Consider the following 27,921-nt stretch of genomic DNA (forward strand, 5'->3'; position numbering starts at 1 on the left):
CCTTCTTCTCGGAAAACAGGGCCCCTCCTCTGTTCTTTGGAACCGACACAGAGCACCTCCTTCTCCTTCGACTCTCGGCCTCCACCGAGCACACCCCTCCTTCTTCTTCTTCCCTCCTTCTTATAGCTCTTGGAGACGCGTTGGGGACTCGGACGGACGCTGAAATCAGGCGGACGGCTGGCAGCGATTGTGAGGCGCTGGGATCACGGGATCATGGCTTGGAGCTGGCACGGGTGCTGGGATTCCGGCTCGGGATTCCTTCTTTGGATGTGCCGGACGCGATGCTTGGATCAAGGAAGCGGGATCGAGGGGGAGGACGGACGCGGGATGCTGTCGCGGAAGGAAGTGCTGCTGTGAGGAGCCGATTACGGAAGAGATTCGGGCGCTGGGATTTCGGGATGCTTCACGGCCGGCTGCGAGATCTCGGGAGGAGCCGGTCTTGGCCTCGGTGGATGGTGGACCAGTCGCGGAAGGAAGAAATGGAAGGGAGGAGACGCGTTGGATCGCTAATCACGGGATGGGATGAGCTTGGATCACGGCTGGTTCACAGGGTCGCTGAGCGGTTGCAGAGGGGAGGCGCGGTCTTGCTTCTTTGGGCTCGCCGATGCGGGATCGCCGATGATGCGTGGAATGAAGAAGAGATTGCTCGCGGACCGTTGCTCTCGCACGGGATGGACGCGGTGCAGATTTGGGAAGTGGGCGTTGAATTCCGATGGCTGGAATGGAGGAGGCGATCATCCGAGATCGCACATGGAATGGAAGGCGATCCGGGATCGATGGGAGGACGCCGTGGACGCTGGGAGGTGCGGACGGTGAACAACTGGGATGAAGCTTGGAAAGATGTGGCCGTGGGATGGTGCTCTGATTGCTGAGATGGGGGAAACGTGCCATGCTTGGGTCAAGTTGGTGCTATACCAGAATCAATGATACTTTGGTGCGCGCGATTAGGAGCTGGAATCAAAGTTGGGCTGAGACAATGATGGGTGGCAGCCGGTAGTGACTCGACTCCATCAGGGTGATGCCCGTGGGAATTAAGACAAGTCAGATGCAGTTGGGCTCGGTTGAACCTGGACATGGAATGTGGGATGCTTGCACAAATAAAATATTAATTAGTTAATTTTATTTTAAATGATTAGCTAAAATACTAATTAAAATGGCCTGACGATTGCACTTTTGTGCTCTCATCACACCCCCCAACCAGCTTATTGCTAGTCTCTAGCAATTTAGTGCGACAATGATAAATGAGAGTGCAAAAGTGTTATTTATTATATAAATATACTAAGATAAATACTCACTTTCGTAGAGCATTACGATTGCACTTAGCACGTGCAACAAGCCTTTAAACCCCTAGGTTACCCTAGCGGACGAGTGTTGTCTCGTGAGGGTTTGCAGTGAAGTTACCCACAAACTTCATCAGTCAGGAATTTCCAAATTTTAACTCGAAATTTGAACACGTATTACTGTATGAAACTAGAATTGCAAGGACAATAGAGACTTGTTGTTATCATATTTAAACAGACTCTAACTCAAGTGTCATTACACCCAATCTATCTGCTAACAAGTCAAGAATGTAGTGAGGTGCAAGATAGTATCATATAAATGAGTGGCTTTCACTTACTTCCAACATGATCACTCCAATTTTCAAGACTTTCTAGAGTTAAATGGTAATGAACACCCCAGATTTATTTATTCTTTTTTTTTTCAGACTGAATGCTAAGAAGAATGACTTGTGCAATATCTAACCTTATTAAGCTTTCTAGCTAACCCATGTAGCGAGTGTTAGGCCAATGACTCCCGATCCAGATGGCTTAGGGCACTAGGTGTAGAGACACCCTAACAGGCTTAATAACTCAGGTTAACTAGGCTTCAAGGCCAAATTAGTCACTCAGAGTTTAATCTCAATGTCCTCACCTTTTTACGCGAACACTCGCTGCTTGCCAGGCAAGAGGCCCGGTTACTCAGTGAGAAGACTTAAATTAAACTCATTATTTTATTTTATTTTATCTTTTTTTTTCTTTTTTTTTCTTTTTTTTTTGGTTAGGCTAGGGTGTTCATCACACATATAACTCTAAATTATCCCAAAAATTAAAAGTATTCATATTAGTCGTAAGTTTACATACCCCACTATTCATGTGCTTACGTGTAGGTGCTAACTCATCTTGTATCATGTTAGCAGAAGATAGGTTGGATGAAAACTTAAGCTAGAACTGCTATCATATTTCTTAACTCAAAGCTATTGTCAGAGCAATTCCTAGTTTGTACAGCCAAAAAGATTAGAGTTTGAGTTAAAAATTTGAAATCCCCCTTTTTTTTATTATTTTTTTTTGAAATTTTAATAATTTTTTTTAATTTTTTTTAATTGCATAAAAAAAATCAAAAATATTCTCTCCCTTTTTTTAAAAAAAAAAAATCAAAAATATTCTCTCCCTTTTTTTTTTAAAAGAAAAATCAAAAATATTCTCACCCCCATACCTAAATCTAACATTGTCCTCAATGTTAAAGAAAATTTAAAGCAGTAAAAGGACAGAGAAGAAGGTACCTGATATGGGCGGGTAAATTGGGGCAAAATACCCCCAAACCTGCAATTTTTTTTTTTTTTTGAGAATATTTACATGTTGGGTTGCCTCCCAAGAGCGCTAAGTTTTATGTCTTCAGCCAGACAAAATGTAGATCCCCATTTTTTTTCAACCATTATCTAAGAATGGTTTTGGAAGAGTCCAAGGAAGAACAGTTGGCTGGTGACGATCTATGCTTATAAGAGGAACAGAACTAGGGGGTGCATGCTCGACCACTTCCTCAGAATGGGCAAGGTAAGCTTCTAAAGGGTCCTTATTATAAGTTTGTAAGAAAGTCTCCTGAACCAGACTTTCAATCATGTCAACTTCATTGATTTCTTTGTCGTCTGGTGGTTGTTTACTTATATTAAAGACATTAAGTTCGACTTTCATATTGCCAAAAGATAACTTTAGCATCCCATTCCGACAATTGATCACAGCATTTGCTGTGGCTAAGAAGGGTCTACCTAAAATTATAGGTGTGTGATTGTCTGGATGTATTACAGGTTCGGTCTCAAGGATAACGAAGTCCACAGGATAGTAAAACTCATTTACCTTCACTATTACATCCTCTACAATCCCTTTGGGGTACTTCACCGTCCTATCTGCTAAGGAAAGGGTAATATTTGTGGGCTTTAATTTCTCCAAACCTAACTTTTGGTACACATAGTAGGGAAGTAGGTTCACACTGGCTCCTAAATCTAAGAGTGCTCTTTGGATGATCGTCTCTCCTATTTTTATTTCAATAGTTGGGCAACCAGGGTCTTTGAATTTCGGGGCAATCTGTTGTTGAATGAGAGATGAGGCTTGTGCAGCCATAACAGCTTGCCTAGGAATGCTGGTTTTTCTTTTAACCGTGGTAAGATCTTTCAAGAATTTTGTATAGGAGGGAATTTGTCTTATGGCATCGAGAAAAGGTATATTTATTTGAACAGTTTTAAAGACTTCCATTATTTCATCAAAGTTAGATTGTTTCTTTGAGTCCTGAAGTCTACTGGGAAAGGGAGCCTTGGGTGTGTATGTCTCTATTGGTTTCTCCTCTATTCCTTGTGTTTTCTGTTCTTGTGCCTTTTTCTGAGTGGGATTCGGTTCATGCTTTTCTTCTTTTTCTTGTATAGGAAGTTGAACCTTATTGTCCACTTGCTTGCCAGACCGTAAAGTAGTAATTGCTTGGACTTCATGGTTCTGGTTTCCATTAGAATCAATCTGAAACTGGCCTCTCAGCCCTTGATTCTGTTGCCTACTAGGGTTAGGTACTGGCTGACTTGGCAGTTCACCTCTCTTCCTATCCCCTAGAGAGTTAGCTATTTGGCTTAGACTAACCTCAAGTTTTGCAATCGCTTGCGCATGAAATTGGTTAGTCTGGGCTTGGGCTGTATTGGTCTGTTGTTGTTGCTTGATAAAATCTTGTTGTTGTTTCATCATATTAGCCATCATGGTTTCTAATGGTGAAGGTTGCTGTGGGATAGGGGCATTATACGGAGGTACAGATGGAACCAAGGGTTGGTTCATTTGTGATGGACCTATCCTGGGGTAGTTGTTCTGAAAACCTGGTAGACCACCTTGATGCTGAATAGGTTCATTTTGCTTGTATGAGAAATTTGGATGGAACCTATTATCAGGGTGGTAGACTGGGCTGAATGAATTGGGAGTGGGCTTCTTGAAGGCACTATATGAGTTTAGAGCATTTGCCTGCTCAGCCTTAATGTTGGGTAAACTAGGACAACACTCCACTAGATGCTCAGAACTATTACACAAGATACATAAACTTTGTAACTCGTGATCCACTTTCATGATGGGATTTAACTCTTTGTATGAACTTGAGCTAGTGGAAATAGTGAAAGCATCAAACTTTTTGCTTAAGTTGTTCATTCCAGTCACCAGATTGGACATGACATTTTTAAGATCTGGATCTGCTTTTATTTCATAATTGCTTGATTTTCTAGACCCGAACTCATCTCTATTTATTTCCTCACCATAGCTACTCCAATTTTGGGCATTTTTAGCTAAGTCAACAAGAAATTCATAGGCCTGATCTGGGGTTTGGTTCATGAACCTACCCTTGTGCATGGATTCAATCATATTTCTATGTGCCGGAGTTAGTCCTTTATAAAAGAAGTGGACCAGATCAGCCTTATCAAGCCCATGGTGTGGGCATTTGACCAACAAGTCATGGAACCGTTCCCAAGTTTGGGAAAATTCCTCCTCAGATTTTCCTCTAAAAGTTCTGATGGCATCCTTAATTTTTTCAGTTTTTACCATGGGATAGAACTTAGCCATGAACTTCCTAGATAGTTGTTCCCATGATGTGATGGAATTCGAAGCTAGGGAATATAGCCATGCAGCAGCACGATCCTCTAAAGTCATGGGAAACAACCTTAATTTAATACCCTCTTCATCTAAGTTTTGATTTCTAAACGTTTGACAGATTGTCAAAAATTTGTTTAGATGAATGTAGGGTTGTTCCCTCTCGAACCCATGAAACTTGGGTAACATGTTTATTGTTGCAGCCCGAATCTCGAATTGGGTTGCATTATTAATTGGTAAAACTATGCAAGTAGGGGGACTAGCAGATGCGGGTGCGAATAATTCATTCAAAGTTCTAATGTGTTCACCCATTATAGAGATTGACAGTTGGTTTACACTTCGCAAGTTGTGATGAAAAGTTCTGTCAATCTCAGGATCAAATGGGGTTAACTTATCCTTTAATGACCTTCTACCATGCATACATTTTCCACAACTTAATTAGACTCAATTTTTAAACGAAATCCTAAAAGATAAGAAGAAGGGCTAGACCAAGATGACCACAATCAACACCACACAATAGATTGGCTCTTTAATCTTGAGGTTAAAGAAGGTTTAGTAGCTTTTAATCTAGTTGCACAGAGATTTATCAGGTTAAAAAGTTCCTGAAATTCTCTCCTAGATTAGACAGCTCCTAATCTCCCTTTCAGATTAAGCTTGAGCTTACCAGTTAAGCGATCCAGTAATCAGTGACCAGGAAAGTCCCGGGGTGTGTGGTGGTGCCAGAAGGGATACACCAATACCACAATACCCGTAACAGTTCTCACTGTTGTAAAACTTTCCTAGACATCACCAATTACTAAATCCTCACTGGAGTGGCTTTCAGCCGCTTCTTTCCAAGAGCCTAATTGAGCTCGAAAACCCTAAGGCCAACGTCTAATTTGATTTTAATTTAATTTGGCTTAGGATAAGTATGCAATGTGGTGATTTTTGGGCTAAGGACAGGTAATGACTTCCCGACCTTATCTTTTTAGTGGGTTTTGCCCTTAAATTATTTTATGCAAATGCTTGATGCAACAAATAATCAATAATTTTTTTAAAGTTTATGCAATGTCATTAGGTTGTATTGATTAAATGAGCAAGCAAAATATATATTTTTTTACTTTTATTTTTTTTATTTTTATTATTTTTTTATTATTTTTTATTATTATTTTTTTATATAGCAATAACTTGAATGTAAACTAAACACAATTCTTATGCGTCAGTCAATCTCCGAATGCCCGTTGAATAAGCTCTGGAGATTACTCCGTGAGGAGTCCCAATAGAGGTATAATAACCTCGGGAAATTGCGCCTTATCAATTACTAGCAAAAATAATATAGATTTTTTTAATTTTTTTAATTTTTTTTGATTTTTTTTATATATATTTTTTTAAAATTTAAATTTAAATTTCAAATTTCGAATTTCAGAATTCGAATTTTGAATTTAAATTTTTGAATTTTTGAATTTTGAAATATTTTTATATTTTATTTTTTTTTGAATTTTTTTTTTTTGAATTTCAAATTTCAGAATTTAATAACTACGAAATTATTAACTGAAAATAATCAAAATAATAACTTACTACCGGAGTACGTTCACTCCGGGCATCCAAAATCCAATTTGATCTTCGTGATCGTTCTTGCTTCTCGATTTGCCTCTCCGGCAACGGCGCCAAAATTCTGTTCGTCCTTTTTCTGTCTACCTAAAAATATGCTAGACAGATCGTTGTTAGAACCGACGAACAAAAGTTAAATTTAATTCTACTCTTACCTTTCCTACTCGAAGAATAGTGGTTGTAAGAGGTCGATCCACAGGGAGGCGATTGGAGTTGCATAAAAATTAAAACGTTCACTTGGATTCGAAATTGATTTGGAATGATGGGAGAAAAAACATTATTTTGAGGATGTTAAATGATTCTCCAGTCTATTAGAGAATGTTTTCTATTTGAAAATAAACAAAGAAAAGAAAGAAAACTTGCAATTGAAATTTAATGCAGAGTAGGAGTCGATTTCTAAAGACAGAATATAAATTAAAATCGTCAATCGAACTGAAAAGATTCATTCCAAGGTTATCTTAAAATTAAGAATTCTAGAATGCATATAATAAATTGTAGAAAATTTAAAACTTAAACATGTATTGCATAAAAGAAAAATTAAAAGATTGTATAAAAAAAATAGAAATTAACTTGAATCTAGATCAGGGATTGCATTAAAGAAAATTGATTACAAGAACATAAAAGAAAATCCTTGAAATAAAAGGAACTAACAATTCGGCTGAACACTAAAAAAAAATATTAAAATAATACTTTCTTCTTCCTTCTTCTCGGAAAACAGGGCCCCTCCTCTGTTCTTTGGAACCGACACAGAGCACCTCCTTCTCCTTCGACTCTCGGCCTCCACCGAGCACACCCCTCCTTCTTCTTCTTCCCTCCTTCTTATAGCTCTTGGAGACGCGTTGGGGACTCGGACGGACGCTGAAATCGGGCGGACGGCTGGCAGCGATTGTGAGGCGCTGGGATCACGGGATCATGGCTTGGAGCTAGCACGGGTGCTGGGATTCCGGCTTGGGATTCCTTCTTTGGATGTGCCGGACGCGATGCTTGGATCAAGGAAGCGGGATCGAGGGGGAGGACGGACGCGGGATGCTGTCGCGGAAGGAAGTGCTGCTGTGAGGAGCCGATTACGGAAGAGATTCGGGCGCTGGGATTTCGGGATGCTTCACGGCCGGCTGCGAGATCTCGGGAGGAGCTGGTCCTTGGCCTCGGTGGATGGTGGACCAGTCGCGGAAGGAAGAAATGGAAGGGAGGAGACGCGTTGGATCGCTAATCACGGGATGGGATGAGCTTGGATCACGGCTGGTTCACAGGGTCGCTGGGCGGTTGCAGAGGGGAGGCGCGGTCTTGCTTCTTTGGGCTCGCCGATGCGGGATCGCCGATGATGCGTGGAATGAAGAAGAGATTGCTCGCGGACCGTTGCTCTCGCACGGGATGGACGCGGTGCAGATTTGGGAAGTGGGCGTTGAATTCCGATGGCTGGAATGGAGGAGGCGATCATCCGAGATCGCACATGGAATGGAAGGCGATCCGGGATCGATGGGAGGACGCCGTGGACGCTGGGAGGTGCGGACGGTGAACAGCTGGGATGAAGCTTGGAAAGATGTGGCCGTGGGATGGTGCTCTGATTGCTGAGATGGGGGAAACGTGCCATGCTTGGGTCAAGTTGGTGCTATACCAAAATCAATGATACTTTGGTGCGCGCGATTAGGAGCTGGAATCAAAGTTGGGCTGAGACAATGATGGGTGGCAGCCGGTAGTGACTCGACTCCATCAGGGTGATGCCCGTGGGAATTAAGACAAGTCAGATGCAGTTGGGCTCGGTTGAACCTGGACATGGAATGTGGGATGCTTGCACAAATAAAATATTAATTAGTTAATTTTATTTTAAATGATTAGCTAAAATACTAATTAAAATGGCCCGACGATTGCACTTTTGTGCTCTCATCACTTGCTATGAACAATGAGGTATAGACTTTAAGCATCGAGATGTTTTTAATGTAGAACAATGGCTTGCATCTCATTTTGTTTGTGGTCTGGATCCAACTTTTTTTCTTGATGTGTGTGTGTGAGAGAGAGATCAATGAGCTAATAAGATGCGGCTAAGCAAGGAAAGGGTTTAACAAATCAAAAAGATAATTATCTTTGCAATTTCAAAATTTTTAGTCTTTAACATTTCTCTCTTTAGTGGCCTACATGGACATAGTTATTAGAAAAAATCTTTCATGCACAAAGAAATGCTTGAGCATTTCAAAGTGACAAACAAACTGAAATTAAGTTCTCGTAGGAGTTGTTGAGGGCAGAATTTGACATTTTCTACGAAATAAATTATTAGAAATTTTATTCTTATTCTATGTTCAGGTTTTGGTCAAAATTACAAAGCATGAGAGCATTCTTTGAAATAAAATTATTAGAGAGAAAAAGATTGCCACCCTCGTTGCTAAGTATGAGGGTGTGGTCATTGGAGCAAGCTCTAATTCACTAAAAATTGAGTAGATTTATAACATTAAATATTAAAAATTAAATATAATCAATCTATAATAATTTAATTGATCTACAATTAGAGAGATGCGCAATCAAGTAGTTGAAATATAAAAAAGAAATTGATGTACCACCTTAATTACTTTCTCCGAAACCAAAGCTTTCTGCTTAACTAGGTTTTAATTTTTGTCAACATTTGCTCAAGTGAGATTTGTGATTACGCGAATAAAATAAGAATAATTATGTTTAAAAATTGAAAGCCAATTTAGAGAGAAAAAGTCCTTCATCTAATCTTTTTTTGTTGAGTATATTTTCAAGGCCTAGATGCCCACAAACACTTTTTTTTTCCAATCTGAATCTGCATGATCTTTGTGACTATATTTTTTCAGCTGTTATCTGCACATGCATATACGCATTTAGATTTTTAAAGCAATGAGTCAGCATTTGGCTTAATCCATCAAATAATAGGAACAATTACATATTGTTTACTTGTATCACCACCATTATTTGGTTCATTTGAAAATTGTCAAGATGATTAATTTTTGCTCCTAGTTTAAACATTATGCAGTTAGAGGCATAGAAACCATACCAACTCAAAGTTTATTTCTTACAGTACAAGTGTTTAAAGTTGGATAGATAAAAAATTTAGTTCAAAAAAATTATTAGATTGTTCCTCTATAATAATGGGTTAAAATTTGCAGTGAAAACATGATAACTAGCTTTTGTTAAACATCCTTTTTTTTTCATATCGGAATTGTATTATTATTATTCTTACTAACAGTATTATTATTATTGTTATTATTATTATTATTATACTGATAATGATAATGATAATAACGATGATAAATTTATTATTATTATTTTGATGAACAAGTGATTTAATATTTGAATAATTAATAAGACATTTGAGTTTGCTATAGGTAATGAGTGTTTTTTTTTTTTTTTTTTGACTAGAGACGTTTGTATCCAGATAAAAGAAAAAAATTATTGTACCTATGATCTCCTTGTCGGTTGTTCCGGCGACGCTCCCCTCGCGGGATATTAGCAAGTAAGCCATCCCTGGCCACACCGTTAACTAGACCATCCAGAGACCCAAACCCCAAAGACCATTCAACGCTCTCTCTCCTCACTTGGAACTCAAACCTTCTTCGCTCGTCCCTCTGCTCGCTAACTTTATTAGGGTTTTGCAAGAAGCCTGTTTCTAGGGTTTCGCCCGTCCCCCTCTCCTCCTCTCCAAGCTCCCATGGCGGCCGCCGTCACCGCAGCTGCCCCCCGGCCCGCAGCGTCTCCTCCAATACGGAGAGCTACGTCGACACCAAGCGGCGCGACGACGTGCGGCAGGCCAACATCATTGCTGCTCGTGCGGTGGCGGACGCTGTGCGCACCAGCCTCGGCCCCAAGGGCATGGACAAGATGATCGCCTCCGCCTCCGGCGAGGTCATCATCACCAACGACGGCGCCACCATCCTTAACAAGATGGAGGTCCTCCAGCCCGCCGCCAAGATGCTCGTCGACCTCTCCCGCTCCCAGGACGCCGCCGCCGGCGACGGCACCACCACCGTCGTCGTCCTCGCCGGTTCCCTCCTCAGCCGCTCCCTCTCCCTCCTCTCCGCCGGCATCCACCCACCGCTGTCTCCGACGCCCTCCACCACCTCTCCCTCCGCGCCGTCGACATCCTCCATGGCATGGCCGTCCCCCTCGACCTCGCCGACCCGCGACTCCCTCGTCAAGTCCGCCGCCACCTCCCTCAACAGCAAGGTCGTCAGCCAGTACTCGTCCCTCCTCGCGCCCCTCGCCGTCGACGCTGTCCTCTTCCGTCGTCGACCCCGCCCACCTGATCTCGTTGACCTCCGCGATGTCAAGATCGTCAAGAAGCTGGGTGGCACGGTAGATGACACCGAGCTCGTCAAAGGCCTCGTCTTTGATAAGAAGGCCAGCCATGCCGCCGGAGGCCCCACCCGTGTTGAGAATGCCAAGATCGCTGTTATCCAGTTCCAGATCTCCCCTCCCAAGACCGACATCGAGCAGAGCATCGTTGTCTCAGATTACACTCAGATGGATCGCATTCTCCGGGAGGAGCGCAACTATATACTTGGGATGGTGAAGAAGATTAAGGCGACCGGGTGCAATGGTGCTTCTCATCCAGAAGAGTATTCTCAGGGATGCCGTGACCGACCTCTCGCTGCACTACCTGGCCAAGGCCAAGATTTTGGTGGTCAAAGATGTCGAGAGGGATGAGATTGAGTTCATTACGAAGACACTGAACTGCCTGCCCATTGCCATATTGAGCACTTCCGGGAGGAGAAGCTGGGATATGCTGATTTGGTGGAGGAGGCTTCGGTCGGGGATGGGAAGATTGTGAAAAATCACGGGGATCAAGGACATGGGGAGGACCACGACTGTGCTTGTCCGGGGATCAAATCAGCTTGTCATTGATGAGGCGGAGCGGAAGCCTTCACGATGCACTCTGTGTTTGTCAGGTACTCTCTCAGAGAACTACCTCTTTGTTCTGCTTTCTTATTTGCACTAGTCCATTAATCGATCCAAAAGTTATTGTTGTTCTCTTAAAAACACCATTCTATTGCTTTTTTGTTGGGAAATTTACGAAGAGCTGAATGGTGGTAATTACTTTTTTGATTGGGGTGTTCTGGTGCTAGATTGATGGCATGTTGTTGTTGATTGGCTCTGCAGAGGGATGAGAGAAGGGTTTTGAGAGGTTTTCTGTTGAAAGACTTGAAATGTCTTAGGTGGGTCTTTCTCAAGAGACATTTAATGTGCTCAGTATTTTAGTATTTTTCTTGAGCTCTAGACATTTAGTGGTTGCCAGAAGGGTGACGAAGGCGATGCAATGATGCAAGGGGAAGTAGTTTGAGGTATATCGAGCAAATGAGTGATGTGAGAACAGGGAAAGAAATGAGAACTTGAAATTATGGGGTTATTAAGTACTTGTGAAAAGAAGGTAACATTACTGAGGAGGTGATACACCTTAGTATTGGTGCTCTGTTGAAATGGGCGAGGGAATTTATATCATGGGGCGGTTTGCGTAATTTTTAACATTGCGGTCAATATATATCATGCAGGAAATGTGTTCAACTAGTCTATGCATAATTCCTCAGTGTGTTTTGCACCATCATTTCAACAATATCTAGGAATAGATGGTTGTTGTCTTGACTTTTGATTGATCCATTACTTGCTTCATTAGTTGTGCCTATGGGAAATGCTTGTCTGGATAAATATTGTCGTTTCTGCCATAATCAATAGTTGATGTTACTGAATTTATATGAAAATTCATCTTGTGAGTATAGTTAACTCAATAGAACAATATTGACTAAAAATGCACTCACTACGAAGATAAACTGAAGTATGTTTATCAATGCAGACATCATATGAATATATATGCTCTTGTTGTGTAATCCTTTTTTTTTTGAATCTTTATAATCTACACCTTGCACTAGTCTGAAGATGTTTGCTGATTTCCTTTGATGTATTGTTATGGGTAAAACCATTCTTGTATAGGTTTAGATCCAAATTTGTCTCAAGTTGGATCTTGGTTGTGATTTCTTTTGCTTGGGTTTTTTATGGTAAAGGTTATGCAATGATGAATTTGGAGTTCGATGATTTTTCTAGGTGGTGGTATGATCCTTAGGTAATTGGGAGTTTGATCTTAATGTAAATACTAGTAGGGCATAGAATTTCTAGTGAAATGCATACTTGAGTGACTTATGAAATAAATCCTACTGTGGGGGCAAAAAAAATTCGCTTGGAATATTGATGAGTTAATCTTTGCATGCCTTAGGTAGGATTCTTCATTGCTTTTGTACATCAATTGGGAATTACCAGTCTTCCCAATTTGATGTTGCATCATGTCCTCGTTGTTGAGACATCAATTGATTATGGGTCTAGATATTTGGCAAGAAATTGTTTTGATTTTCGAGGTTATGTGTAATCCAACTAAATTTTCAAGAACCCCCCCCCCCCCCCCTGCATCATTCAGAGGATTGTCAATGTTTAATTATTCAACCAGTTTCTGGAATTCGGCATTGTAATCTAATGTAGTTTTATGTATAGTTGCATGCCAATAATAGCAAAGGATGCCATGGAATATTGACTATCACATTGGATGATTTATTGGCAGTTTTTTATTAGAATTCTGAATAAATGGTTCTAATATGGACATGAATATGAGGTATTGACTGTCAGCTTACCCTGCTAGAGGGAATGTTTTCTTGGATAGAGAGTGGCCTTTTGTTAAAGAACTTGTCTTCTTCCTATTAATTTCCTCTTTCTAACTTGGTTTCATCATAATATTCCTATTGTTGCACTAAGACAGTAAAATCACCTTGTTCTTTTCTCTCTTAGAGCCTAGATCATTGATTATGCTTATGGCATGAAGAGAAAAAATCCTGTTGATGGTGGGACATCCCTTTCCTTGGTAAGATTACAAGAACCCAACATCTCTAATATTAAGTAAATTAAGAATAACTTATCTAAGGAGAGATGCTGAAGAACACCTTCCTTCCCTCTATTCATAATGTTCTTCCCTCTGGCTTCTTTCCCCGTTAAGATCTCTCTCTCTCTCTCTCTCTCTCCCCCTCTCCAAGGATTAGAAGTCCATCATCTTAACCTTACAAGGAATTAGAATTTCACAAAACAGATGGATTTTGCATATGTGAAATTTTCATGACCTTTTTTGAGTCTAGTAAGTAGTTAGGGTTGCTTCAATGAAAATCTTACTGTATACACCTACAGTAAAGTCCATGTCACTGTTTCACAAAAATTTTTGTTTTGTCATGATCGCTTCTCTAGATGGAATCTCTTCAATGTTTTTTTGGCAAATATAACCCCAAAGAGGCATTGGTAAATTATGATTCGTGCAGTATTAGCGAGGCCCTTGATGTTAATTTATATGCATTTACGAAAATTGTTATTTTAGATGCCTGAACAAAGATGTTAACCTTATGCTTAGGTGATCCAGAATTGCGAACTTCTTTACATACAATTAGTCTTTATCTTTGAGTTGCTTATTCTAGGATAGCCTACAAATTCAACATTCCCTAATTGAGAGCCCATGAATCGTCACATTCATTCAAAGAGGGACAGAAAAATGGTTTGATGATGATGACATGTTTATGCTTAGTAAGTGCTTTTATTTTATCACTAAAAAGTGGTCTCCCCTTCCTGGAGATTCACCTTTCTCAGTAACATTGCCATAAGAGCAAATCCACCTTTTCCTCATCTCTTTCCTCTTGGATATTCCTTTGGTTCCAACTATTTTAGTGAGTCTGCATTTTTTAGATTTGACATAAATGGCTAAGATTTGGTGAATCTATTGAAGGTATTGACATGCTTGAATAAAACTGAAAGACAGATTTTTCACTGATTTCACTTTTAGTTTTTCTCCCCCCAACCTCCCACCCCCCCCCCCCCCCCAAAAAAAAAAAGATAAATTTAGTGGACGGTTTGATCTCAAGGGTTTGTTCTTGATCCTTTCTTTGCATCCCTGTGCCAGCTGTTCATCAGTTCATTTTTCTTGTGCTGTGACTGTTAAGGTAGTATTGAATTGAGAATGTTGCACAGCAGATGTTAGAGTGGAAAACTGAAGGTTACTTAGTGTTCTAGGTTATTTATGAGGATTTAATTGACGCAAATCAAGGAATAAGGATTTCATTTGATATTCTAGATGCCTCATTATATCTGTTATTTCTGACTCACATCCTATTGCAGTGTTCCTAATACAAAGATGGTGACTGTGTCTTTTCGGGCCCTTATTTTGATATGAAGATTTGGCAGATGCTAAGCTGCTCGCTCTAATTGTGCAAGTCTCAATTTAGTTTTTAAAACATTTGATGTGGAACCTTAACGCAAGTAGGGTTGCTTTCTTGTGAACTACTGCTCTGCAATGCCGGAGTAAGGCTGTGTACATCTGACTATCCTTGGACCCTGTCGTGCACTGTATTGTCTTACTTTTTTTGGGGAAATCTAGGAATGTGAGATTTTGATAGTAAGGTGATAGTGGACAACATTGAAAGTTTCTTTACGTGAGTTGGGTAGAACATTGTGGTTGATGGTGTTTTTTGCATGATGTTACATGTCTTATGGTTTTGTGGAATCCAGATTATGTGGTCTAAAATATTGCTATGTTGTTCAGTGGCTGTTCCTTTTCTTCAAGGCTAATTGGATTTCTGGTGATCTCTTGAGGGCATGCCATGCCCATTTTCAGCTTGCACTTAATCCTGTAATTGTTGGATGTGGTTAGCATCTGTTGTATATCAATTATAAATATTGTATTTTAAATTAATAAAGAGCTTTTGAATGCTTCCCACATACCTCTAGTGATGATAGGGAGGGCTCTCTCTCTCTCTCTCTCTCTCTCTCTCTCTCTATCTATCTATCTGGTTCCTTGTCTCTTTTTTAAAAAAGGATGAGTATCAACCCTTTTGATGATTTAGAATTTGTGATGCTAATGTCATGATTGTGGTATATGAATTTGAATGATGAATGATGTTGTGATGTTGATGTTCTTGCATTGGGAATGGACTATGTTATTGGGATAACCCATTGTGCTTTTTGACTATCTTTTTCTGTGTAGAAAATGTTTATTTATTTTTTTTATTGTCAAATCCTAGTAGTGATGATGTATTCCTTTTCTTATGGTGTCATATTGGCTTATCCATATCATGTCATGTACATATCCATGCTTCAAAATATGTGCTTGAATTTAATTACTGACTGTTTCATAGGATTCTCTCTTCCTTCCCTCTCTCTCTTATAGAAGATCCTATTTTCAGCAAGTTAAAAATCGCTTTTCCAATATTTGTTCAATTAAATTGTATGAATTATTTGAATTCATGAAATTTTTACTGTTTATGATCATTCTACGAGATAAATATCCAATGTTTCAATGCTAACACTTTAAAATTTGGTCCATTTATCAATCTAAATTGAATCAAAACAATTCTTATTGTGCCATGACCAGATGCTTAGTGAATAAGAGATTTCTGATTGCTGGTGGGGTGCTCCGGAAATTGAGATGTCAAGGCAGCTAGGAGCATGGGCAAAGGAACTGCCAAGGGATGGAGAGCTACTGTGTAAAAGGTTTCGGCGGAGGCACTTGAGGTCATTCCCTACACTTTGGCTGAGAATGCAGGGCTGAATCCAATAGCCATCGTGACAGAGCTAAGGAACCGACATGCCAGGGTGAGATCCATGCTGGGATCAATGTGAGGAAGGGCCAGATTACAGACATCTTGGAGGAGAATGTTGTGCAAACCTTTGTTGGTTAGTATTAGTGCAATTTACACTAGCAGCCGAATGTGTGAGGATGATCTTGAAGATTGATGACATAATCCTTGTGAGGTAGAGTGGGACATGTCAACTGGTATGGTTGTTTGGAACCTTAGATGATTTGTTTAGCTTAAAAACCCTCCTAATTTATGGATTGAAGTGTCAAGAAAAATGGTAGTTCTGGTTGTTTACAAGTCTGGATATTTTGGCTTCATGCTTTAAGTGTATTTCTTAATTCTTGTAGTTCTGTGAGCACTGTTTTCCTTGCTCTTCTGGTATTAAAAGTGAAGCTACGCATGCTTTTCTTCTGTTAGATGCTTGGTTTTTCGAGGAGACTATCATATTGCTGGATAGAAATCAAATGATCGGCATTTCATGGCAGCGCTGCTTGGGTTGTTCTGTGAAACCAAACATATGACTTCTTACAAGCTGTCGTTATATTTTACATCTTTCTTTTTCTACATTATATCTCATGATTCACTTGGCCTTTCTTGTCATAGACATCAGCTTTACCAAATCATCCACACTACATATATATATATAGTTGTTGTCAGCTGGAGCTGTAATGTTAGGTTGAGTCTCGTAACGAGAGCAACTCATGGATTAGTTGCCATCTTTGAATTTGAAATCTTGAAACAGATTGCGGGTGATAAGCTGAAGTAAGATGAGGATGGCGTCTAGGTCACCATGCCCCTTATGACCAGGATGGAACAAAGGGTTGCAAATGTGCAAAGGTGAGTCAACTCCATAAACCTATCCTGTCTCTCGCTCTATGTTATGTTCATTAGTTGTCACGTCTCGCAAGGGAGATCAGTATTAGCATTGAATTCTAATAGTCCTGAAATATGAGAGATCACTTCTCATGTCTGCTTTTTTCTGATTTTGAAAGTATTTCAAGTCTATGGCTCCTCTCTCGGCGTAAGCCATGTCAGTTCGACTCTTCCTGCTACCTTCTAGTTAAAGCTCCGGGGGCTATCAACGCGCACGTTGGTTTTAATCCTTCCGTTCGAGTGTGTTCGCCCAATGAATTTCCCTAACTCGCCGTCAGGAACATCTCACACCTTAAAAAGAAACCCATAATACAGCATAAACCTCCTAGTTCAAAAGTCAAATCTCAATCACCTTTTTCCTGCAATTCACAATTTAAATACGAACCATTCAAGATTTAAAATGTCAATCGCCCCGACATGTTCATAGGGAAGCTCGCCTGAATCAAAATCCGAACAAGCAGTTTCACGACATGCCACTAATCAAACACAAGGGCGATAAGTTTTGGGTGAAGTCCTCGCACTAACTAGCTAAATACCAACTTGAGTCAACCTCATCAAGACAGCACACCGTCTACTAGCCATACACCATTCCGGTTATCCTCCTCGATAGGTGGCACACCACAGCCACACATCACTCTGATGCTTCTCTCATCACTGCCCTCATACACCACACCATGATATCGGTCATCATCCATACCTCTTACCTTATCATCACTGTTGGGTCAAAAGACCAAACCACTAATATTTATGGTTCCATAATGCTCAATGAAGCCAATGGTTATACTATGTGTCCTGTTGCAGTTGAACTGCTCCAATGAAGACAACAGACTCCACGAGTGCTTATTGGGGTCATCTTATAGACCCATCTAACTAAACAATAATCACTCAAACAACTCTCCGAACTCCATAATAACTACCTAGACTAAAGATTATGGTAAGAGATGAAACTATGAAGGGTGCTGGTCGCCTGCTTTAGTAGGTGTAGCCTTTTTCGAACATTCCTTCTTGGCCTCCTCGTCCTCACCCTCTCCAGAGTAGTAGCCCAAGCCTGAGCCAGAGAGTTTGCCTTGGCAACGCACCAAGAGTGCTTTCTGCGCAGCTTCCACATTCTCTGGACGCCCCTGCCATGTCTTCAAGACCGTATTTTGAAGAGCTCGAGCAATGAGAAAGAGACATGCCAAGGGTTGGCCCTTGGTTCATAGCATTCAAATTCAAAGTTGCTTCCACTTCAGACTGCCCCCCGATAGAAACTGCAAAAATATCATGGTTATTATCATTCTGCAGCATCATCTTAAATCACTACTTACAGTGCATGCTAGTTGATGTTCAACTGGTAGCTTAAAAACATGTTTGTTTCAAGCAAACAGTCTGCACGGCCAGTCTGGCTGCCAAAGAATGATGCTCCTCGGAAATATTGACCTTCCATACATTTCTGATGTCCCAAGAGGGCCAAGACAAGAAAATGTGGAAGATAGGATGCAGATATGATAAAGAGAAAAGGAGGAGGCACCAAAAGAATGTGTTTTGGGGAATACCATGATTCAGGAACTGCAGGTGGTACTCTCCTGTGCAGCAATTTGAAGAGTGAAACCTGGCAACAGACTCTGGAGAATGCTTCTCCTTGTGTTCAGCACCAGGAGTCACCATACTGGGTTTTCAGAAGATGCCTCAAACACCACATTTTTTTCTGCAAGGTAGTAGAATACTTCTGCCCAGACTTTCTCTGCACTTCAAGCGTCCTTTCAATAGGGGTGGTCTCCATCAAGCGAATCTCAGTTCAACAATTGCACAAGCCATTGTCCTGCAAATGTGGTGTAATGGACAGATACAGTTAACAAGCATGATAATGAGGAAGAAGAGGCAAGATTTTTGGATGTCTGATAACTAATTGTTTACAGATGAGGCTGGCAGGTACAAATTCACAGAAGAGATCTCTGGTCCATCTATCAATGAGCTTGTGATTTTTTCAAGCTTGATCTTGAGACATTATATTATAAATTTTTCAGCTTGCTGAACAATAGCCTGGAATTCTCCAGCAGATGTTTAGTACTATACAATATAGAAATTATTAAGCCAGAAATGTGCAACCTTTTTAGAGATAAGCATTTTTTTTTTCACTTCTTTTCACAAATACTTGTGTCTGCAAGCATTCAGACTCCAATAGAATTGGCTGAGAACTAAGAATACTACATGTGCACTTCAGATCAATCGAAATTGATAATTAGGACCTGCAGTAGTTTATACCTTTGTATCAGAAATTATGCATTATAATGTTTACTTAACTTTAAATTTGTCAGACGAAAATAAAGTGGTGGGTTACTACCGCACAACAAACTAAAACCTTTAATTTTTCAAAATGTCAAGGCATTATAAGCTTTGAAACAGCAAATAAATTGAAAAGCAAAAAACTCTCTTTATTTCTATTTTCTGAAAAAGGTAGATAGGTTGTTTCACCAGGTACAGATGCATGGATAGACATGAATGAATTCATGCACAAAATAAGAATGGCCTGAAACAACCGACAGTTGAAAATAATCACATTATGGCTTAACTACAATACGGTTGAAAATTTAAAAATGATCATAACGACTCATCCCATTGAATCTCACTTCTAGAATATATTCTCAGGCATGTGTAGAAAAGCAATACCTGAGCAATAGCAGCATAACGAGAAAGCCCCCATGCAGCCTCCTTAATGGCCAGGGCAGAAGGACCAGAAGGAATGCTAACTACTGTTCGCCTGTACATTTGGTTACAGTTTATTAGACATTTGCGATAATGTTAGCAATTATTTCTGGATGCTGTGAACAGATTAACTAAAAAGCCATGCAGGTTCCTAACAAAAAAGGACCTAGACTAACCACTTAGCAAAACGTGCCCCTTGCTTGTAGTATTCAGCACATCTTGACGCCAATCCATCCAAACCTTGGCACCAAGATTCATTATTTGATCCTGGTAAGGGAACCAGACCCTTGGCAGGACAAGAAAACCAGAGTTTATATGCGAATCAGTATAAAATTTCTAAAGTCGGAGTTGTTGCAAGTTAAAACTAAGCATGCATGAAAACCCTTGCAGAAGTACCTTGTCGACTTTAATACCAGGGACAATTTTCTCTTCATGCAGACAATCTACAAACTTCTTTCCATCTGTTGTTGACTGGTAAAGTGTTTCCTCAAAAAGAATGGCACCAGAGATGTATTCGCCTAAACCACGAGCTGTCAGCAAAAGCTGTCTGTAAGCTTGGCGATTTGCTTCTGTATTATCCAAACAATTGAAGCAAGCCTCTTCCCACATGTAGCATTTGATTCATCGATCGCAAGGAGTCCACGCCCAGGGGAAGCAATAGATTTCTACAAATAACATATTCATGAGATACCAACAGATAAACGAAAAAAAAGAAAAGAAAAACAGAAGTGCTCAACATTTAAATATAAAAACTTTTTAATTTTTTTTAAGCTTGTTTAGCTTCAGAACTACCCAGGTTTATCCTTTTTTTTAAAAAAAAAAAAACAATATCCGTATGTAATAATCCTAACTTATTTGCTAAAATATCTATTTCACAGGGCAGCAGGGATCGGAAGAGCAAAGTCCAAGGCGTGGAATACTGGTAGAGCTGAAGTCTGTGGAACACACAGCAAACATTTGCGCTGCTTGATGAAAATCTGGAAACACTAAACCTACCTCTTATTTAGACTGCCACACACGATGTAGCAGCATAACAACAAAATTCATATTGATAAAAAATCAAAACCATTACATGGACTGAAATGATCCCATTATTATACATGAAATCTAATAGATATCGAAAGAAAGAGATAGATCATAGATGGATTATTAAAGTGAATCAATCCTTCAAGTTGACTGACATGAACACAAGCCTTGCCCTTAAATGGTGTTGGCTTCTTGATAACTGCTTAGTGTTGCTGGAAATTGGACCCAGGGGCGGTCGTCGGCTGAGGAGGAGGAGCTCCGGCGCGAGAATGGCGGGTGGCGGTCCGTCGGCGGGCGGCGTCCTCCAGGAGACCTGCAAAATGCCGGTGGCCGGGGTTTCCGGCGCCGGTCCTCCGATGCTTAAGTCAGAGGGGGGTTTAATTTTGGAGAAAGAAAGGGACTGTATGTAGAAGTCCGAAGCCCTCCCTTGGGAGGAAGAAGCCCCTTTTTAGAAGGAGAAGCTCCCCTTTTATAGGGGGAGTGCCAGGGTTACCTGTGATGTGACTGGGCGAATTAATGGGTTACCGTCACGATTCGACGTGGGCGTAGAAGTAATGAGTTGCCGTGATGGCCCGTTCCCATCATGGGAGGAGAAGGCGTGCAGCCAGAGCTTGCTTGTGGTGCGCAGTGCAGTCCATTCTTAGGAATGGTGAGGCGTTGACAGTCGTAGCAGGATATGGTCCCTGGTTGATATGTCGTGGCGTGGCCGGCAAGTAAAGCATGGTGCGGTGAGACTGTTGCAGGGCATGGCCGCAGCATGTGGACGACAAGGTCGGCCTTCTGAGGTCAGCTCGGCCTTCTGTGCTCGGCCTTCTGAGCTCGGCAGCCTGCATGAGCTTGGCAGCCTTCTGTGCTCGGCCTTCTGAGCTAGGCAGCCTTCTGTGCTCGGCCTTCTGGTCTCGGCCTTTTGGTCTCGGCCTTCTGTGCTCGGCCTTCTGAGCTCGGCAACCTGCATAAGCTCGACCTTCTGGTCTCGGCCTTCTGTGCTCGGCAGCCTGCATGAGCTCGGCCTGAATGAGCTCGGCAGCCTTCTGTGCTCGGCCTTCTGAGTTCGGCAGCCTTCTGTGCTCGGCCTTCTGAGCTCGGCAGCCTGCATGAGCTCGGCAGCCTTCTGTGCTCGGCCTTCTGAGCTAGGCAGCCTTCTGGTCTCGGCCTTCTGTGCTCGGCCTTCTGAGCTCGGCAGCCTGCATGAGCTCGGCCTGAATGAGCTCGGCAGCCTTCTGGTCTCGGCCTTCTGAGCTTGGCAGCCTGCATGAGCTCGGCCTGGATGAGCTCGACCTTTCTGTCGGATTTGGGTGCTTTAATTGTATTTGTGGGGTGGTCCATTTTTCCCCCCAACACTACCCCCGACTTCCGAGTTCGAGCCGCTTTTTAGCTCGGGCGAAGGAAGTAGTCTAGTCGTCGATCATCCTGTAATATAGCCAAATATATATGGAGATGTGCGTGCCAAGTAGGATGTACCTCTCATGCAGTTGGAGTTAAGTACTTTAGGTCGACTCAGCAGCCTTCTTTGGCTTGTGGTCGACTCAACAGGGGTGCCCCCACTCAGATCGGGACGTGTTATCGTAGGAGGCGTCGAATGGCGTTGAATGTCGTCGAAATGTCGTCGAATGTCGTTGAATGCCTCGGGGGTCCGCGTAGGTACTACCCCGTTGTCGTTGTCGGGCGTCACGGAGGGCCGCGAAGGTACTACCCCCGTCTTTCCGAAGTCGAGGGAGCTTGGGCTCGCTGTCGACTTATCGGGGCATCTCGACCTTAGTCGAGGAATCGTGCGCAAGATCGAGGGGTCTGGGAACGTACTGTCGACCTGCGACGCTTCCCGAGGTCGAGGGGTCTGGGAACGCATTGTCGACACATGAGGCATCTCGACCTTAGTCGAGAAGGCACTATGGGGGGCCGCGAAGGTACTACCCCGTCTTTCCAAGGCCGAGGGAGCTTGGGCTCACTGTCAACTCAACGGGGCATCTCGACCTTAGTCGAGGGATCGTGCACAAGGTCGAAGGGTCTGAGAAGGCACTGTCGACCTGCGACGCTTTCCGAGGTCGAGGGGTCTGGGAACGCACTGTCGACACACGGGGCATCTCGACCTTAGTCGAGGAGGCGCTACGGAAGGCCGCGAAGGTACTACCCCGTTGTCGATGTCGAGCGCCACGGAGGGCCGCGAAGGTACTACCCCGTCTTTCCGAGGCCGAGGGAGCTTGGGCTCACTGTCGACTCAGTGGGGCATCTCGACCTTAGTCGAGGGATCGTGTGCAAGGTCGAAGGGACTGGGAACGCACTATTGACCTGCGACGCTTTCCGAGGTCGAGGAAGTTTGAGACTCTATGGTCGACACACGGGGCATCCCGAACTTAGTCGGGGTCTTTGAGGGAGATCGAGATGGAGATCGGAGATGGCTTTGTCTGTTGGCGATCGTGCGTTCCCACCTGGAGTGGGGCGACGTTGGAGATAGAGATACCCGTAGGTCGTTTTTTGCATTCTCCGACCTGGAGATAGGTAAAATATTAAAAGTATTTAAAGCCAAAATGGCATCCTGTACCTTTTGGAGATATTTTGATAGCTTCCGAACTTCGAAGTCCCTCAGAACTTGGCTTAGCACCAGCTTTCTTTGGCTCGATTTTCTGGGAGAGGTGTTCTGCCCTCGGGCTTATGAGCTCGGCAGTCTTCTGGTCTCGGCCTTCTGAGCTCGGCTCGGCCTGCATGAGCTCAGCTCGGCCTGGATGAGACTGCTGCAGGTCGTGGCTGCAGCATGTGGATGACGAGCTCGGCCTTTTTGAGCTCGGCTCGACCTGCATAGCTCGGCAGCCTTCTGAGATCGGCTCGGCCTGCATGAGCTCGGCCTGGATGAGACTACTGCAGGTCGTGGCTGCAGCATGTGGATGACGAGCTCGGCTCGGCCTGCATGAGCTCGGCGGGGGCTTCGGTGATGGCGACGCTCTAAAGGAGAGCAACGTTGCGGGCGCTGTCCTGAGGACTTACACCCGTGAGGAGGGAGTACATGCTGGTTTCTTACTTGCTGCCGGAAGATAGAAGACTTGGAAGGACAATGGGATTTAACGGGGCTGTACCCTTTGCCACAGAGGCTTACAATCCCATTTTAAAGCTCCATAACTCTCCTTCTCCAGACCTCAATTTTTATTTCTCTTTCCCTTCAACTCGTTGACGTGAGACTTGGGCTACTACTCACTGGTTGCCCCCACATACGTCGTTGCAGCGGCAGCCATGCCTGATTCGAGATGGCTCGGAAGAAAGTTTCTTCCTCTGCTTAATATGAACCCGTGGAGGCGGCACAGGAGGGGCCTCCACTTGTTGCAGACTTTGGGCTGCAATGGCTAGCGCTTGGACTTGCTGCACTAGCGCGTCGAAGTGTTCGGGTTGGACTTGTGGAACTTGATCTACCGGAGATCTTGGTGGTGAATTCTGGAATGAGCGTTCGGGACTTGGATCATGATGCCACGAGGCATTAAAGGCTCCTCTATTCCTTAGTTTCATGGCCGCAACTCGGGCCATTCCTCTAGCGCCAACTGTTGCTGGAAATTAGACCCGAGGGCGGCCGTCGGCTGAGGAGGAGGAGCTCCGGCGAGAATGGCGGGTGGCGGTCCGTCGGCGGGTGGCGTCCTCCGGAAGACCTGCAAAATGCCGGTGGTCGGGGTTTCCGGCGCCGGCCCTCCGATGCTTAAGTCAGAGGGGGGCTTAATTTTGGAGAAGGAGAGGGACTGTATGTAGAAGTCCGAAACCCTCCTTTGGAAGGAAGAAGCCCCTTTATAAAGGGAGAAGCTCCCCTTTTATAGGGGGAGTGCCAGAGTTACCTGTGATGTGACTGGGCGAATAATGGGTTACCGTCACGATTCGACGTGGGCGTGAAAGTAATGAGTTGTCGTGGATGGCCCATTCCCATCATGGGAGGAGATGGCGTGCAGCCAGAGCTTGCTTGTGGCGTGCAGTGCAGTCCATTCTTGAGAATGGTGAGGCGTTGACAGTCGTAGCAGGGTATGGTCCCTGGTTGATATGTCGTGGCGTGGTCGGCAGGTAAAGCATGGTGCGGTGAGGCTGCTGCAGGGCATGGCCGCAGCATGTGGACGACAAGATCGGCCTTCTGAGGTCAGCTCGGCCTTCTGTGCTTGGCCTTCTGAGCTCGGCAGCTTTCTGAGCTCGGCAGCCTGCATGAACTCGGCCTGAATGAGCTCGGCAGCCTTCTGTGCTCGGCCTTCTAAGCTAGGCAGCCTTCTGTGCTCGGCCTTCTGAGCTAGGCAGCCTTCTGTGCTCGGCCTTCTGGTCTCGGCCTTTTGGTCTCGGCGTCTCGGCCTTCTGTGCTCGGCCTTCTGGTCTCGGCCTTCTGAGCTCGGCAGCCTGCATGAGCTCGGCCTGAATGAGCTCGGCAGCTTTCTGTGCTCGGCCTTCTGAGCTCGGCAGCCTTCTGAGCTCGGCAGCCTGCATGAGCTCGGCAGCTTTCTGAGCTCGGCAGCCTGCATGAGCTCGGCAGCCTTCTGTGCTCGGTCTTCTGGTCTCGGCCTTTTGGTCTCAGCCTTTTGTGCTCGGCCTTCTGAGCTCGGCAGCCTGCATGAGCTCGGCCTTCTGGTCTCGGCCTTCTGTGCTCGGCCTTCTGAGCTCGGCAGCCTTCTGTGCTCGGCCTTCTGAGCTCGGCAGCCTGCATGAGCTCGGCTTTCTGGTCTCGGCCTTCTGAGCTTGGCAGCCTGCATGAGCTCGACCTGGATGAGCTCGGCCTTTCTGTCGGATTTGGGTGCTTTAATTGTATTTGTGGGGTGGTCCATTTTTCCCCCCAACACTTAGTATTATGATCAAAGCTCAAATGCCCCATAAAGTGTCTTCAAAGCCCTTTTGACTATTTACATTCAACTATTCCATGAACTTCTTTTTTGGCTGTTTGACCCAAATCTAAGACCCCCACCTTGCACAGCTAGTACTTTCTTGCATCATATACTTTTAGCAAAAGATTCACAAGCCAACTTGACCCAGAAAATAAGATTGTACAACTCTCCCATGTTAAAATTTCTCTGTAGTTTCTTGAAATTGTCTTTATAAGCCCAAATACTGATAAGATTGCTGAACAGGCATGCAGCATGCAACACAGTATCACGTTATCAGTATTTACAAAAGAAGCCCACATGTGGGCCAACAGACTAACATGCTTTAGAAAACCAAACAAATGCATGAAATTTCTGACAAACTCAGACCATGACAACACAAAATCATCTCAAATAAAACCATGGGATCAGATTCCCAGAAAGGTTGATCAAGTTCGCTGAAACTTTTTCCTTTTGCTATTTCATAGATCATATTTGGTTCTTTTTCCTAAATACTTAGATAGCATGAGTCATTCTGTCATTATTCCCTCCTGCCCTAACTCCAAAATTAAAAAAATCCACTAGACTGACTCGCAATAACTTTAAATAATTTGTTATATGATTCAGAGTAGAAGATTGGGAGAAGTTTAGGAGGTTATGATTTTCATTTGTGCCATGTCCATCACCTTTAAATGCTTAAAACATTATCATGGCAATCTAATATAATCTAATATCATATTCAAACTTTAACCTTACCACTTTCCTTATTTGGTTCGAGTAACATACAGAACCAGATTTCTGTAGCCTAGTGGGGTCGGTAAGTTTACATGAAACAGTTCTGAACAATGAGACTAGAAAAAAATAAAAAAGAAATTGAAAGAATGATGTCTTCCAGAGGAATGTGACTTGCCATCAACTAGCATTTGGTGAACGGGCTCCTAAAGCTATTCTCCTTCATTTTTGAGAACCCAAGTAAAATATATTTGTATCTGTGAAAGAGACCCTTAGGATCTTAAATTTAGTAAGAATTATCCTAATACTTTAGTTCAAAGATTCCAAGCAACGAAAAAACAGCAACAAATGCTCCAAAAATGATTTTTCTTTAACTTTTTTCACAAAAGAAAGATTTTGATATATCACAAAGTGGCCTACTTAATTGTCTCACTTGGTAAGGGATTAAAAATCATTCTTGGTATCCATTCTCAATGTTCCTAACAAAAGTCCTAGAAGACGTTCCTAGAAACAAATAGATCTTGCATTAAATGATGCATAAATCGATCGTTCCAATATAAATTGCTTCTTCCCTCTGTTTCTCATCCCTAGTCATAGCTTGCTCAATAAACAGTCGATAATAATAAGCTAAAAATAAAATAAAATAACCCTATACTCCTATAGTCTTCACGTGAAATAATTTAACTATACATAGATTTCCTTTCATTTTTGTATTCACATAAACAGGAACTTGAACTGCCCAACAAACACAAGATTTTGAAATGATTTAACTATACATAGATTTCCTTTCATTTTTGTATTCATAAAAACAGGAACTTGAACTGCCCAACAAACCCAAGATTTTGAAATAATTTAACTATACATAGATTTCCTTTCATTTTTGTATTCATATAAACAAGAACTTGAACTGGTCAACAAACACAAGATTTTTACACAAGTAAACAACACCGCCAAAATGATACCTTAATCTAGCTTCCACACCGCTCAGATTCAAAACCCTTATTATATAAAACCGAACCATCATAGAAGAACGATCTTTAATCATGATCCATAAACAAACGCATATGACCGATATCAATGGAAACTAACTCAAAGACGATCATACAAACCACGAAAAAGTCATATTTTTGTACGATCCCCGAGAAAGCGAGAGATCGAATACCGACAAAAGGGGAAAATCACAAGAAACGATTCTGACCCCAGATATCGTGCTTGGAGAAAGGCAGGAGAGAAAAAGGATGGCCTAGGGTTAGGATGCGTAATTTACTCACAGCGGTCTGGACGAGCTCATCGGTGTAAGATCCGGCCCTGACCACCGGCACCGAGACCCGCCGCAACGACGGCCGAACGGACCGCCCCTCGCCCAACGGCTTCCTGCCGCCGACCCACTGGCTCGCCGGAGCACTCATCTTCACCGTCGCCATCTCTCTCACGGCCCTCCCCCTTCTGTCCCAGCGCGGACGTTTAAATAGACCAAGAAGGAATAAAAAAGAAAAGTTACGGAACCTTACGTATTTCATATTTTGTTAAGGTGTGCATACGTCGCGGGTGGTCCCACCAGTGTCCAACCAATCATTCGTTCCGTAAGAAAAAAATCGTGAAGTTGGCTTTTATGATATTATTCATCATGCAGTGCTTCGCCCCACTGCATCGGGTCCTCCGAAAGCCGTCTCTACGACCAAAGCGAATTCTCCGGCACGGACCTAATGCAATTACTAAACTACCCTTATATTTTAAGCTGCGATCGTC

General features: G+C 42.8%; 2 pseudogenes; one reads left to right on the forward strand and one right to left on the reverse strand.

Annotated features, from left to right (window-relative positions):
* Window positions 1–9,984: 9,984 nt before the first annotated feature.
* LOC103696115 lies at window positions 9,985–16,467 on the forward strand (annotated as a pseudogene).
* Window positions 16,468–17,635: 1,168 nt separating this feature from the next.
* Window positions 17,636–27,667, reverse strand: LOC103696106 (annotated as a pseudogene).
* Between the last annotated feature and the right edge of the window lie 254 nt (window positions 27,668–27,921).

The sequence above is a fragment of the Phoenix dactylifera genome, chromosome 8, assembly GCF_009389715.1.
Source record: "Phoenix dactylifera cultivar Barhee BC4 chromosome 8, palm_55x_up_171113_PBpolish2nd_filt_p, whole genome shotgun sequence".
In the NCBI taxonomy this organism is placed as follows: Eukaryota; Viridiplantae; Streptophyta; class Magnoliopsida; order Arecales; family Arecaceae; genus Phoenix; species Phoenix dactylifera.